This window comes from Pongo pygmaeus, chromosome 2, assembly GCF_028885625.2.
Source record: "Pongo pygmaeus isolate AG05252 chromosome 2, NHGRI_mPonPyg2-v2.0_pri, whole genome shotgun sequence".
NCBI classification, from domain to species: domain Eukaryota; kingdom Metazoa; phylum Chordata; class Mammalia; order Primates; family Hominidae; genus Pongo; species Pongo pygmaeus.
In genome coordinates this window covers 110,365,856-110,379,236 of record NC_085930.1, presented here as the reverse complement: position 1 = coordinate 110,379,236, position 13,381 = coordinate 110,365,856, and the positions used below count along the sequence as shown (strand labels likewise).

Below are 13,381 nucleotides of genomic sequence, written 5' to 3'. Positions count from 1 at the left end.
TGTAGTTTCTGATACAACTCAGGGACTACAGACCCGGGGGTGGAGGCCTTCGACCACTGGAAATCCCTCGGGAGACCATTACAGTGATATTTTCTCCCTTTAGTTGGCTACAGAGTTCCCTGAATAGTGATATCTCCCTGAGGAGAAAAGTGCATGGTCTTCCTGATTTCTAGCAACAAAGGAACAAATTCTACAAATCCAAGTTAGGAGCTCTTGTTTAATATGCTGCTACAGTTACGATTTCCATGTCAAAATGAGATGACTCTTTCATGGTCTTTTCAGGTCAGAGTGATCCCAGGTGGGACCCTAAGGCGCAGAGGCCTAATCTGAGGCTTTCCCTGGTGCTCTCCCACCACCTGATGCAAGGGTATTAGGGTAACTGGGAGTCTCCCTTGATCAGAAAACCCTGTTATTACCCTAAGAATCAAACTGTTTGCACCTCCCAACAATCCACTCCTGCTTCCCAATCATCTTCAGACATGCAAAGTTGATGCATAGAAGCTAAAAGGCTTTTGACATTTGGAGGTCAACAGAGATTTGCTAAAACCGTCTAGATTTCTCTTCGCAGTCCAGTCAATTCAACCAAGCCTGCAGCATCTCCGCAGCTCTTCTGGCTTTTGTCCTTCTTTGCTAGGGGTTCTTTCTTGGGGAAGGGTGGATACAACGTGGGAACAGAAGGGGAAAAGCAGGTTGAAGAAATCTGGCGTCTGGTTTGTTGGTGCTCCCTTCCAGGAACCCTGAAGAGCTGGTCTCTATTGCATGCCATGCTTCCAGGGGTGGGAGTCGGGAGTCCCCTCCCACCCTCTGCGGCCATCCCTAAGCTCCCTTCCAGAGCAACCCGGCCTGGCGACCATATCACTGAACCATCCAGGGCTATGGTTAATGCCCGGCGTGTTTTGAATCTCTGACTTTACGTGCTTCGATATGTCCCCACGACCGTTTACTTTTCTATGCTGTTGCCAGAGGCTGCCTAGCAGGGTTTGTGTCTCCCGCTGACCTTTAAGGCCAGCACTGCATTTAGATGTTGGACTTTTCCAATTTTGCTTAAATAACAACAAAATCAACAGAATTTTTTCAAATTAGAGTCCCAGCGAGAAGAAACTACAGAGAAAAAAATCATATTATGTATATATATGTATATACATATGTGCATGTGTGTATATATATGTATTTTTACAATTTTTTTATCCTTGTTTAAACCTGGGCGGGAACTAGAGTAAAGCGCGTGCGGCTCCCTGCCCCCTGCCGCCAAGACGCAGTCCTGTACAGACGCGGTCCCTTCCCTCCTATTTCCTCTGACAGCTCGCGCTACTTTTTCCCGGCCATTGTTCCGTGTCCCTGGTGCTTCCTCCTCCCCCGTCCTCCATCCTCCTTGGGCGCCTCGCCCGCTTTGTCCCGCCAGCCGCCGCAGCCCCGACTCGCCGGGGTCAGAAAGCCGCCAAGATGCCCTCCAGCAGCCCGCGCGCCAGCCGCAGGTGCGCGCCGCCCCGCCCCGCCCCGCCCTGCCCTTCCCGCGGCCCCGCCCCAGCGCTGACGTCACAGTGACGCGCAGCCCGCGCAGGCGCAGCTAGCCGGCACCCCCTCCCCGCGGCCGGCAGCCCGCTCGGTATTATGATTAGCGCTGGGTGCGGGGTTTCGGCGGCCGGGAGGGAGTTGTCGGCGCCGCGGCCGCTGCGGACGGACGCTCGCCTGCCGGCTGAGGTAGGGGCGAGCGCGGAGCGCGGCGGGGCGCGGCGGCCGTGGGCAGGGGTGCGGGGCCGGCCTCCGCCGCCTCAGTAGCCTCCGCTGTTGCCGGGCTGGGCGCCCGGGCCGGGGCGCTCGCCGCAGGCGGAAAGTAAGTTGCGCTGTCGGCGCCGGCCGCAGCGCGCGGCCCGGGAGGACGCGGGGCCCGGGCTGCGGCGGCCCGGACCCCGCGGCGCGGCCTGGCGGCGGGGCGGCGGCGGGGCCCGGCGGGAGCCGTCACTGCGGCGACGGCTGCGGTCGCCTGGAGGCCCTGCCCTTGCGGCCGCGGCGGGATTGCGGCACCTCGGAAGGCGTCCGCATCCCCGCGCCCCGCCCCGGAGCGGGCCGAGTGCGGCGCCCGCGGGGCCCCGCGCCCTGGGCGCTTGGTAGGGTGTGTGTTCGTTGAATGCGTTTTCCCCTTTCAGAAGACTGTAGAAATCCGGCCTCAGCAAAAGGGTTCCGTGGTCAAACTGCTTTACAATAGAGTGGGGATGTTGTCTGTAGAGAAAGGGCAACGGGGTAAGGAAAGAGGAGCAGTGCCATTCCCGAGGGAGAGCTAGAATTTTGCGGACTGGGAGACTGGGAAACCTACGTTCTTTTCCATAGTCATCGCCTGTTGATTTCTTTCTGGACCATTTTACAGGAGCCTTCCTGCCTTTTACTTGGACTTGGGTTGCAGGAAAGTGGCAGCCTTTTATCTTCGGGGTTCTTGGAGCTGTGCTATTTGTAACTGTTGGATCGCATACAATCCAGTAGCTTCATAGGGAGTTTCAGGCTTTGGGGAGAATTTAGCAGTGGAGTTCCTAAATCTATAGAGGTCTGAGGATATGGGACCTTTCAAACTGTCGTGTTACTTTCCACCCCCCTTCCCTTTAATTATGTGCATTCTCAAAGTCTTAGGAACCGTGGTAAAGTTGACTTAATGCGTTAAACATTTTGTCAGGTTTTAAGGTGAAGCATGGCTTGCAAATGTTGGACATCCTGTTGAATCTCCACCAAATTCCTATCAAACATGAAATGCCTCAGTTTGGGCTCCTTGTATGGGATTGGAGCACTATGTCCCAAACCAGTCTTTAACTTATCAGAATATATATAGCAGTGTACTTTAAAGCCCGGGTTGTCAAGGCTTATGTAATCAGTTTGTTAATTTATAATCTCGTTACATTGCTTTCCAGATTTATAAAATAATTCCTTTAAGGAAATCTGTCCTCAACGTCTGCTTAAATATTTCTCTTGGAATTGGATTCCTGAAGAGGAATGTACTGTAGAAGTGATGATTAAAGCATACTAATTAGACAAGTTTCTTTTTTTAAAGAACACCAAATACCAAATTTTTAATCTGATTATCTGTGTAATTGTCCTTGAGAGGAGAACAGGTGGACATTCCCATTTTATAGAACTGGAAATGAGAGAAATTACATGACATTCCCAAGGTCACATATTGAAGCAGTGTAGAAAGTCAGGTGCACGGTGCTAACTTTTTATAATACTCTCATCCTGAAGGCTTTTCAGGCAGGAAACTTTCAGTGCCACCTTTCAATTTTTTTTTAAATTTGTATAATCAGTTTTTAATTGTTCATTTTGGGCACAAAAATTACTCACCGTATTTTTTAATAATTCTGAGTATTTTTTTCGGTTTTATTGCAGTAAGATCCGTTAGTCTAAAACATGCTAGAACTCAGAAGTCGTACTAATTTTATTTTTCTAGACCAGAAGTATAGATTGGGGCTTTATGGTTTAGATTTAATCACATAATCCTAAAAGAAAGGCTTTTAAATGTCCTTATTAAAATTGAAGGGCTTTCATGATATTTTTACTGGTCACAGGAAATACTGTTCATCTGAACTTCACTGTGAGTACTTCCCTCATATAGAAAGTGAAACTAAATAGAAAAATATTTATTTCTGGAGATAGTGAGCAGCCATGGTTCTAAGCACTGGTATAAATAAGACATGATTTCTTCCCTGTAGCAGCTTGTCTAATCCTAAGAGCTCTTTACACTGCCCAAGAAGAAAAGGGTACAATGAACTTTCCATAGGCCAGAATCTTAGGAATTAAAAACGTAGATGAGAACCTCTAGACTTAATGTAACTGCATCCCAGCTGTTTGCTTAAAGATAGAGTGTTTATAACTAAGATACTTTAGTAAGAAAACTGTTATTCAGAATTTAGGTATTTCCTAGTGTGTATGTATGTGCAGGTAAACTTAGAACAACTTAGGTGGAAAAATTGAGTGGATTCTAGCAGTTGTGAAGATAAACTTAACCTTTGATCATTTATTCATGGAATGTTTGTGTGTCTCTTTTGGTGGCCCTAGGGTAGAGGGAGGGCAGCAGTAGAAAAGTGAATAAAAACCAGTTCCTGATTGTAGGTTCTTAGAAGTTATTGGGGAACACCAAGGTAAACAGTAACAGTACGAACAGATGAACTGTGGTGAGGCATAGGGGAAACCCTGCAGAAGCACAAGGATGGCGGCAGTGAACAACCTGACATGGAAATGCTTCACAGAGGAGGTGATGGTTAAACTGTTCTTGAAGGATAGGAAGAATTCCCAGGCAGAGAAAAAGGGAAAAGGCTCAGGGGATTCAGGGAGGGTGAGAAGACAAGGTCCAGTGGTGGGTGGGAGAAGAACATAGATCCAAGTGGGTGAAAGGGAGTTGAGAAGGCTGAGGCAATGCAACTGTTCTTTCCTTAAAGCCTTTGAAAAGGAAGGAGAGAAATAGGGCAGTTGCTTTGGGGGATGGAGGAGAAGGTTTTTGGTGAGGTGTTTGTTTTGTTTTAACTTTAGGAAGAGCTGGTATAAAATTCCTCAGATTTAATGGCCTCGCTAGTGAGCACTGGAACTGTGTTGTCTGCTCTGGATAATCCAGAGCTATGTCATTGATCCTCATCTGCTTTTCTGCACATCTGCTTTGGGTTGTGGCTCTGTGTCTCATGGGAAACCATTTCTTGCTGGTGGTAGGGAAGGAACGTGTCTAAAGAGGATTCCTGCTTTGCCCTCCCTGAACATTTATTTCTCTGCTGTCACTTCCAGAGCCTCCTGAGAGTCTGCTTTGGCATCCCCAGCATTTGGCCTCTGCTCAGGTAGGCTCTTCCATGGCAAATCAGGCTCTTTCCCTTTCCTTTCGCTATTATGCCCCCTAGTCTCCTGCCATGTGGCTGCTCAAAAGTTACTTCAGACTCAGAGGTCATTAGTTGTTCATCTGACATGTTTTAAGTTTTGGAGTATCTTCAGGCCCAAAGCAAGATTAGGTCTATCTGTACATCTAAACACATACCCTCTTGACTAATATTTGCCTGGACCGTTTAATGTAGGTTATGACAAAAATGCTCCAGGAACCTGGAATACACAACATAACGGTGGTCAAATCGCAGCCTCACTGGGCCTCAATTTCTTAGTTGTTGACATGCAGTTATCTCTCTTAAACCCATAAAACTGTCAGCTCTTTGAAGGCAGAGACTACTTCTTTGATCTCTACATTATCAGACCCAAATAATGCTGGGTACATAATCTGTACCAAGAAGTGTCGTGGTGAAGAAGGTTAAAAAAATCTAATCTTTAATTTGTTGATTTTATCAGCCTGTTATGGAAACCACACCCTTTCTAATAAAGCTGGGTTGGATTTGAATTGTTTTTCAATCATACAATTTTAGAACTAGAAGCAAATCCTCTACTCTCTGCTAGCATGTTGTAAATGTTCCTGTCCTGAAAGTCCAGTCTGAGAGAATGGCATCACCAGCTACCACTCTCCGCTAGAGTCATTCTGGATTTCTCCCTTTGCTTAGCCTCCTGTGCATTGAGTTCTTGGATTCTACTTCCAAAATGTGTCTCCTCCACAACATCCTTATCATCACTGCCCATATACCAGCTGCCCTCATTTTTAAGTCTTTAAGTAATTTACCTGGGGACATTTTCAGTTGTTTGCTTACCTGTCTTCTAGCTCTATTCTTGCCCTTTCAGTCTGATCTTCACTTTGCTGCCAGAGTAATTTGTTAAACCATCATCTCTGATTGCCATTCTCCTGCTCAGGATTTTTCTTGAGCTCTTTTTTTTTGGCTCTTTATGCTAGCCTTCATTTGTTCATTTAATAATATCTGTATATTTTGAGTAGATGCTATACTTGGCAGACCCTGGGATAAAGAACTAAATAAAATGAACATGATCCTTACGTGAACTGAGCCTGTCATTTAGTTTAGTGGGGAACACAGATTATTAACCACACAGTCACACAAATAATTATATGACCTCATATTTGTGATAAGGGTCATAATGGCAAAGGACACAGTGCTGTGAGTGAGTGTAGGGAGCTGTATGTGCAGGGAGTTGGGGAGGGCAAGGGGATGGTCAGGAAGTCGTCCTTTAAGCTGGGCCCTAGAGCATGGGTAAGGGCTAGCCTAGACCTAAGAAGTAGAAATTGATGAATTATATGGAATACAACACCCTCTGGGTATCTGGTTCTTACTTACATGCCTGACTTTGTCCCCTATGCTCTGCATATATTGTTGTCTGAGTCACACTAAACTTCCTTGGGCCTCTTTCCTGAAAAGCCTCTTCCTTACCATTGCCAGTTTCAGTTCTTAGCTCAAACACACAAAAATTATTTCTCCAGAATGCTGTCTGCGGCATTCTCCAAGGCAGATTTAGGAGAAAAGAACACCTCTTTTTGCATATCTGTTCCCATAAGAGACTGTGAACAAGTTGAGACAGGGACCTTCCTAGTATCCAGTACAGGTGTTTAGGGGCCAGTTTGTTGGGCCAATAGAGGATGAGGTTACTGATAAGAAAATGAGATGGAGAACTATATATACAACCCCTCTCAAATACTGTAATCTCGTGGGAGGGAGGCCAGTTCTAAAGTTAGGGGGATAAAATCCTTAGGTGATTTGTATTCTACTCACACCCTGCTAATATATATTATCCCATTTAGCTTTCACAATAACTGTCCAAGGTGGTGATTATCTTTATTTTATCAAGACATGCCTTTTTATAGAAGTTGAGTAACTTGTTGTGCTGTAGATCCTGTGGTACTCCTTCACTGTGCTATCATGCCACTCTGCATATGTGCTTAATAAATGAATTCTGATCATTCCTGAAGTGTACCTCTATGGTGAAGATAATAAGAAAAGTTAACTATGTGGTACTTTGAAATGTGGAATCTTAGGACTGTTATCCTAGCTCCTTCTCTGATGTTTCCTCGCCCCCATATGTACACACACACTTAGGTTATTATATTGTCTTTTACTCTGTTGCATAGCTAGGGGAATAATAATCAAATTTGCTTTAATACTTAGCTATGTTGGTTCTTCTATATTAGAGACATTGTAGATATTTTAATATGTTTTACAGTATGAGTTATATAAAGTTCATTTTAGACTTAGGACAATATACTAACAAATATTCGTAGACAGATTATTAAGCTAGAGTGTACTATATTCATGGATCTCTTTAAAATAGCTGTAATATTATACAGGCTTTTTATTTAATAGTGGACAAAAAACAGAGTGATTACCTTTTTTTTCAGAAACTTAAAATATTTAATTGATGTGTAACTTAAAAAGAAATAAGTTTTAGTGATCTGTTGCACCGCATGGTGATCACAGTCAACAGTAATGTTGACTTGCTGAAAGAATAGATCCTTAACATCCTCAACACACAAATGTGGTAAGTAGGTAAGGTGAAGGATACATTTGTGAGCTTGATTGAATCTTTCTACAGTGTATACGTAGGTCGAAACAGGAGTGATTGTATTTTAAAGTTTAGCTTTCTGTTTTACCTTGTTTTTTGCATGTTAAACAGTTCTGTCTTTATTGGCGTAAAGTTTTATGAATAGTACTAAAGAAATTTGGAATGAGAATATTCAGTTTACAGTTTCAGGGCTTGGTTTTTGTCCTTTGCTTTTCTATTTTCTGAGTATTTGCTCATCCTCTTGTGAGGAAAATGCTTTTTCAGAAACAAATGGAAAGAGTATAATTTGCAAAATACATCAAAGTTACAGTTTGGGAAGGAATAAAGGACAATGTTTTTAAGGAGAAAATAAAACCTGCTTTAATTTTACCTGAGTTACTTATATGGTGTTGGCCGGGGAGGAATCTTGCTGTCACAAAATAGTGTGCAAACAATTGTGTGAAGTTATTTTCAAGAGGCCCTTCCATTTTTAGATGACCAATAATTACCTCAGCCTGTTTTATGAATGGCTATTTTCTTGTAACTTCCTTTCTCAACTTAAGATGCAGTTTCTAAACATTTCAAAAAGTTTTAAAATTTGTTCATAATGTTTATCAGATGAGTCTTCGGTGGTCCTAGGGAATTTCTTCCCCTTAAGACAGCTAGAGCAGGTAACTTGCATAGGATATCAGAATTGGAGGAACACCAGAAATGTCAAGGTAGATTAATTTTACTGTCTTTGTTTTTCTTTGAATTAGAAAGGAGTAGGTGAAAGCTTCATATTGTTTAAGGGAAAAAGAAGCAAGGCTCAGGGGTTGGTGAGGGCTAGAATCCAACCCAGGCGACTCTTAACTGGGTGTAGGACCTGGACAAAGTGAGTTTTTAACCTCATTGGCCCTGCTTTTTCATTTGTAAAATGGGTGTCACTCTTAAGGAGTTAAATGATGTAATGTAAAAAGTGCAGTACATACATAGATTCCTAGAAATTAAAATCTGTTTCCTCATTTTGAGACCTGCATTCAAACAAAACTGGAATTCTAATGGGCAACTGTGGCAGCAAAAGACATTTTAAAAATTAGAAATTAGACAAAAATCCATGGTTTTGCTTTACTCGTTTCTGTATAAACCTGTTTAGGTTAGTAATAGATTTTTAGTAGTATGTATATGGGTGATAACGAGAGAGATCTATTAAGCCACAACAAAAATGTAATGTTTTATGGAACTTTGTAGTGAACAATGAACTTTTAAAATTTGTTTGAATTCTCTAATAAGCTTATTTCTGTGTTGCTTTCATGTTAATATGTAAAGGATTTTCCTCTTCCATTGAGGCTCTTTGATGAGAAGCTTTTCCTATGCATTTTTTATTCTTTAATGACACTTCGACTAAACTTAAGTATGATTCAAACACAGATAATGTGGTGAATTAGTTAGTATGGCAAATTTTCCATTTGTTTTGTCCAGCACAGTTGCTTAAATGATAAGCCATTAGGTATTCTTCAGAATCAGCTGTAGGTATTCTTCAGAATCAGCTGCCTCTCTTAAAATTTATCTCACTTTCACCCCCAAATCATCACTTCACCTAAACTGGTGTTCTCCTTTCCTAAGCCAGCCAGCTGTAGGCACTCTTACTTTGTTGCTTGTTTACCCCACTTTCAGGAATGGTGTTCTCTACTCCTGTTGAAGGATAAGCCCTGGTCTGTGGGCTGCCCCTGTCCTTGGTGAGCCTGTCTTCTATAGTGTCCTCTATTCTTCCTCTGACATGCCTCACCTAGGCTCACTTGTATAATTATTTCTCTTTTTATATGTGGATACTATTTTCTTTTTTTTTGTTTGTTTTTGTTTTTTGTTTTTAAGTACTGGGATACACGTACAGAATGTGCAGGTTTGTTACATAGATATACATGTGCCATGGTGGTTTGCTGCACTGTAGGTCTTGTTTTCCTAAATCATTTTTAAGATTCGAATGGACAGGGACTGTGTTGTGTCCTGTACAGTTAAGGCTCAAATTATTTGTTAATGAAAATGACTTAGTGTTTCTGTTATTCAGACTGAAGCAGTTGCATACCTTTCTTTCTTTTCTTTTTCTTTTTCTTTTTTTTCTTTTCTTTTTTTTTTTTTGAGACAGGTTCTTGCTTTGTCTCCCAGGATGGAGTGCAGTGGCTGATCTTGGCGCACTGCAGCATGAACTCTTGAGCTCCAGTGATCAGCCTGCCTCGGCTTCCCAAAGTGCTGGGGTTACAGGTGTGAGCCACCATGTTGGGCTGCATACCCTTTTTCTCAGAGGAAGTAAATATTTCATTGAATATGCCTTGTTTATTAACATTACATAAATAAGCATTAGATAGTATAGCACGCAGTGTATTTTCAGAAAAATTGGTGTATTTCATAGATCTCTTAATGGAAAAGTAAATGGAATGAATAATTATGTACAGAAAGTCAAAAATTGAGTAGCCTCTGCCTTTCCTGGAGTATAAAAGCAGCACATATGCACTGTCAAAAATTTTAAAAGAACAGAAAACCATGAAGAGAAAAAATATACTGTAATCTTACTAATTTAACATTTTAAGTTTTTAAAATATATACATTCATACAGATTATATGCTTTTTATGAAAGATTGGGACAGGCCAGGTATAGTGGCTCACACCTCATAATCCTAGCACTTTGGGAGGCCAAGGCAGGTGAATCACTTGAGGTCAGGAGGTCGAGACCAGCCTAACCAATATGGCAAAACCGCATCTCTACTAAAAAAAAAAAAATATTAAAATTAGCTGGGTGTGGTGGCATGTGCCTGTAATCCCAGCTACTTGGGAGGCTGAGGCAGGAGAATTGTTTGAACCTGGGAGGTTGAGGTTGCATTGAGCCAAGATCGTGCCACTGCACTCCAGCCTGGGTGACAGAGTGAGGCTCTGTCTCAAGAAAAAAAAAAAAAAGATTGGAATTATATGCTGTGAAGTTTGGTATATACAGTTTTTTTTAAACTTAACATTATGTTGTGAGACTTTCCCCATGAAATGTAATAGCCTCAAAATATGGTAGCATACTGTTAACGTTGGGTATATTGTGTTTTATTTAACCATCTCCTTATTGTAGACCTTTAGATTATTTGATTTTCTTTTGCATGTATAAATATCACTGAACATTGTTGAATACAAATATTTGTCCTCACCTTTCTTTGAGACATGAATCTAGTAGTAAGATTATTGTCAAGGATATTAATTATTTTAAGGCTCTTGAGACAGATTGAGCATCTCGTCTAAAATGCCTAGCCTCAGAAGTGTTTTGAATTTTGTCAGATTTTGTAACATTTGCAGTATACATAATGATGGGACCCAAGTCTAAACATGAAATAAATTTCTGTTTCATTTACACCTATACATATATGCTAAAGGTAATTTTATACCCCATTTTTAATAATTTTGTGCATGAAACAAAGTTATTACTGCTTTTCCTCTCAAAAACTAATAGAAACTGTGATTGGTCACATGAGGGTTTTTTTTACTTGTGGTGTCTTGTTGGCACTGAAAGTTTCAGATTTTGGAGCATTTTGGATTTCCTATTTTCTCCTTAGGGATGCTCAACCTGTATACATATTGCCAAATTGTTTTTCAGAAAGGTAGCTTGCTTGCAGTCCCACCAGTGTAAGAGAATTCCTGGAATGAGCCTGTCTTTGAGTCAAAGTCAGTGAAGTGTTAGGTGCCAGTATTTTGGTTTATTGATTAGTTTTTTTTTTTTTTTTCTGTTTCACGATTCTTTTTTTGACCATTTTTTAATGATCACTTTTATCAAAATATTAGGAGGAATAAAAAGATGGTAGGGAGTTAAAGTGAGTTTTGACAGTGTTAATAAAAGCTTTAGATCAGAGGAGATTTAGATTATTAAAATTCTCCATAACTTAATATTCTGTTTTCCTGGGCACAATAAGTAATTGTGGGTTGGCTTTATTTATTTTGGAGTAATTTCTGCACACCCAGCTTTTGTTTAAGTCATTACTTATTATGTGAATACTTAATGCTGGAGTTGTCACATACTAATTTTTAAGTCCTACTTACCCGTAGGTAGAAATGATGACATGCTTAGCATTTTTCATCACTTTAATAAGAGGCAGAATCGGTTTAGGAATTTCATCTGTGTTGCTGGTCCAGGTCTTGGGGCTTGGATGTTAATCTCTTCCTCTCTACAAATACTAAGTACTGTACATCAGCTAATGATTTGCCTAACTCCTGAATACATTCAAATTCCTTGATATATGCTGGACCGCAGCTTGTTTTACTTAGAGGAAATAAGGATTACTTAAACCAGTACTTCAAGGATTCTGCATTGGCAACCAAATCATTGCCTCAAGAAACTGGAACAGGCTTCTTACCATGACATTCCTAGTCCCCTCAGCGGCCCCTAGTCCATCAAATTGATGAAAACGAAGAACATACTTTAGTAGGCAGCTACCTTGTCTTGGAAAATGCTTTCTTAGAGACTTAGGAGTACAAATTGCCTGAAAGAACATTTCTAATAATAAATGACTTTAATCTTTTAATTTGTAGATCCCATCTTGATTCTATCCAGTGATTGCAGACTGATAACTGCATAACCACATAGTAATACAACCAATCCAGTGAAAAACTCTGAATTCTTCCACAACTTAGGGCCTATTGGACCTGTTTATGGTTCTTATCTTTGGTTTATAGCTTATATTAATAACTCCTAGGAGGAGGCATGCTGTCCTTAAAAAGTGAAATATTGTTTACTTTTTTTTTGTTTTGAGACTGAGTCTCGCTCTGTTGCTCAGGCTGGAGTGCAGTGGCGTGATCTCTGCTCACTGCAACCTCCACCTCCTGTGGTCAAGCGATTCTCCTGCCTCAGCCTCCTGAGTAGCTGAGACTACAGGCCCATGCCACCATGCCCAGCTAATTTTTGTATTTTTAATAGAGATGGGGTTTCAACATGTTGGCCAGGCTGGTCTCGAACTCCTGACCTCAAGTAATCTGTCTGCTTCGGCCTCCCAAAATGCTGGGATTACAGGTGTGAGCCACCATGCCTGGCCAAAATATTATTTACTTTGAATAAAGAAAACAGCAGTGGTGACTGCATGATAGGGTTGTGTTTATTTTGCTTGACTTAAGGGTTATTCCTGGAAGACTTAGTTTACTGTCTTCCTTTCAGCCTATACCATTTTTAAAATTTTAGCAGTAAAATCAGGTTGGTAATATCATTGAGAGAGTGTTAGTTCCTCTACTTAAGTTGGTTTTTCTATAGATGTACAGTTTGTTCTACTATTTCTCAGGAGGAAGGATTACAGTTTTCATTTCTTGGTATTTGTAAAATATACCAGATAATTTCTATGTGTAAGAAGCTTAAATGCAGTTTTAGTGTAGCTTTGCAAAAACTCAGCTTTTAGTTGTCTGTATTAGATGGATATACTGGCACATATATATTTTTTTTAAGCATTTAATATGTTTGAGAGGAATATTGGTTGTCTGATTTTGGAGGAAAACTTATATTCTAAATAAAATGTTTATTATAGATAAACTATAGAGGTAGGACAATTTTTGTGCGCAGCCCTTTTTGTTCAACTCCTCTACTTTCTTATGCCATGGATTGGTTCACAGTGGTATCCAGGCAGAGCTGCCTTTGTTGAGCATACTGTTTTGTCCCTACCTCTCTCTAAGAGGTGTGAGGAAGAGGCATTTGTTTGATGTACAGATGAGACTGCAATGGTGATGATGTTGATGAAAACCTAAAAGTGAGTTTTAACAAGAATAACAGGGTGAATTCCAAATTGATAGTAGGTTTAACAGAAGCTGGTTCTACAACTGTTTTCAGCAGCTTGCGAAACGTGTGTAGGGCCACCCACACTTCCTTCCTCTTCTCCAGCCACACCCACATGCTTCAGTTGCTTCTGCTGTCTTCAGTAGGAGAACATCAGTATATTCTTGCAGCACATAACAGTACTTGTTTCTCAGACACAAGCTTTTATATTATGAGCACTCTTGGCAAGTT

The 13,381-nt window shown here is 41.2% G+C and overlaps 1 protein-coding gene across 4 annotated transcripts in view; it reads left to right on the top strand.

Moving 5' to 3' along the window:
- Positions 1-1,543: 1,543 nt before the first annotated feature.
- Positions 1,544-13,381, top strand: part of SNRK (SNF related kinase) — a 66,083-nt gene continuing 54,245 nt past the window's right edge. The window contains exons 1-2 of one of the 4 annotated variants that reach the window (XM_063662008.1): positions 1,553-1,701; positions 4,756-4,805. The gene's annotated coding sequence lies outside the window, so the exon portion shown is untranslated. Of the gene's footprint in view, positions 1,702-4,755; positions 4,806-6,036; positions 6,105-13,381 lie in introns of those variants that run through there. The other 3 variants (XM_063662007.1, XM_054479590.2, XM_063662006.1) reach the window with 3 other exon arrangements.